Below are 2,629 nucleotides of genomic sequence, written 5' to 3'. Positions count from 1 at the left end.
ATAGAGTTGATAGGGAGGCTATGTGAAATGTGATGAGGTTATATGGAATTGGTGGAAGGTTGTTGCAAGCAGTGGAGAGTTTCTACATAGGCAGTAAAGTGTGTGTTAAGATAGGATATGAAGTGATTGAGTGGTTTCCAGTGAGTGGGGCAGAGACAAGGATGTGTGGTGTTAACATGCTTATTCAATTTGTTTGTTGATGGAGTAGTGAGAGAGGTGTATACTTGAGTACTTGGTCAAGGATTGAAACTGATAGATGTGCTATCATAAGTGGAAGGTGAATCAGTTGTTTGCGGATGATACTGTATTGGTTGATTAGTAACAGAGTTTGGAAGGCTGCGGGAGAGAAGGAAGTTGAGAGTTAATATTGGTAAGTATAATGTTATGAGATACACGAGAAGGGAGGGTGGTGCTAGGTTGAATGGAGAGTTACTCATGGAAGTAGATCAGTTCAAGTACTTGGGGTGTGCTGTTGCTGCAAATGGTGGAAAGGAAGCAGATGTACGTCGGAGAGTGAATGAAGGATGTAAAATGTTAGGGCAGTGAAGGGAGTGGTAAAGAATAGAGGGTTAGGAATGAATATAAAGAGAGTTCTGTATGAGAAAGTGATTGTGTAGATCAGAGTTGTGGGAAATGAAAGTGACAGACACACAAATTGAATGTGTTCAATATAAAGGGTCTGAGGAGTATGGCTGGTGTATCTCAATTAGAGAGGGTTAGAAGAAAGGATTTAAGAAATGATTTAGCATCTAGAGTGGATATGAATGTGTTGAGTTGGTTTGATCATGTAGAGAGAATGGAAAATGGCTGTCTACTGAAGACGGTGATGAATACAAGACTTGATGGAAAAGGTACAAGAGGAAAGCAAAGGTTTGGTTGGATGGATGGAGTGAAGAAAAATCTAGGTGATAGGAGAATAAATTTGAGAGGCAAAAGAGCGTGCTAGAAGTAGGCCTGAATAGCGAGCAACTGTGACGCAGTTCCGGTAGGCCCTAACGATTCCTCCGTAGCAGCAGTAGGAGATTCAGCATATGAAGCTTCATTGTAGTCGATAACTGGGGGTGGGCGGGCTGTGGTACTCTAACAGTACCAACCAACATGGCTGAATCCCTCATCAGGCTGGAAGGAGCAGAGAAGAAAAGTCCCCTTTTGTTCTTTTTTTTTGTTATGTGGGTTACCCCCTGAAATTCGAAGAAGTGCCTTGTTGGATAGATAGAATAATTATCTCAAATTTTAATATCGTGTTCCATAAGTGTAGTGTTGGGCATTAAAGCAAACATCTCACCATATTGGTCCCTTTCTCGTAAATCCCTTAAAGCTGTCAACAGCTGTGAGCATTTTTCTCACTTCTTATGATGATGTATAAATAATTAAAAAATTGCAGGGGGCTGAAAATTATGGGGGACATTTGTTTTTCCCTTATGCTGTTTAAAGAAATTTACTTGTATCACAAAAAGAAAATTTTCCATTTAGAGATGAAAGACAGAGAAAAAAACACTATCTGCTTAAAGCCACCCACAGTTGAGCTACCGACCAGCCAGGTGTCAATGAAATCACATGAATAATTTCATTTCTACATAGAATACAAATTCTATATTATTTAAGCATACTTAAATGTGGTGTCTTTTTCATTCTATTTATTATTTAAACTAAAATGTTAGTATTGATTTATTTTGCAGGCAGGAATCAATCTTCTTAAAAGGATATAAGCTTAAAATAATGTAAATAACATCTATGAAAAGATATACTAATTTACATACAGCATATGTAATATTTTTACTGACAGAGAGAGAGAGAGAGAGAGAGAGAGAGAGAGAGAGAGAGAGAGAGAGAGAGAATTAATATTTGCAATAAATGTTTGTAGACATTGTGATGTTTTGGTCATTTTTTATCTTATTTTTTTCACTTGTGGTAGGATAAATATTCATACATTCATTGAAAAAAACTAATAATAATGTATTTACAGTGGGGATACCTTAACGTAGTGAAAGGGTTGTGTATTGACATGATCAGCAAGGCTGTACCAGTCAGGGACACTCATACTAGGTTGGTTTGCTGTGAGGGATCAGACTAAAAGTCTCCCACTATCACCAATCCACAGTGTGATGAAAATAGCCATACCTTAGACACGGTTGTAGGTGATACGTTGACCAGGACACCAGGCACCCGGTAAGATACTACCGTTAAGAGTTATTGGATCCATTGACTGGCAAGACAGTATTTGGGTGCCTTTCTTTGCTTACGGCTCATTTTTTCCTTTGCCTACACATACTGTACACAGAATAGTCTAGCCTATTCTTTCCATATTCTCCTCTGTCCACAAACACCAGACAACACTGAGATTACCAAACAATTCTTATATGCTCTAAAGGTTAATTAATGCACTATATTTATTCAGTGGCTACTTCCCTCTTGGTAAGGGTAGAAGAGACTCTTTGCTATGGTAAGAAGGTCCTCTAGGAGAAGGATACTCCAAAATTAAACATTGTGCTCTAGTCTTGGGTAGTGACATAGCCTCTGTACCATGGTCTCCACTGTCTTAGATTAGAGTTCTCTTGCTTGAGTGTACAATCGGGCACGCTATTTTATCTTGATTCTCTTCTTGTTTTTTTTTTAGGCTTTTATAGTT

Source organism: Palaemon carinicauda, chromosome 1 (assembly GCF_036898095.1).
Source record: "Palaemon carinicauda isolate YSFRI2023 chromosome 1, ASM3689809v2, whole genome shotgun sequence".
Lineage (NCBI taxonomy): Eukaryota > Metazoa > Arthropoda > Malacostraca > Decapoda > Palaemonidae > Palaemon > Palaemon carinicauda.
This window is presented reverse-complemented; position numbering follows the sequence as displayed.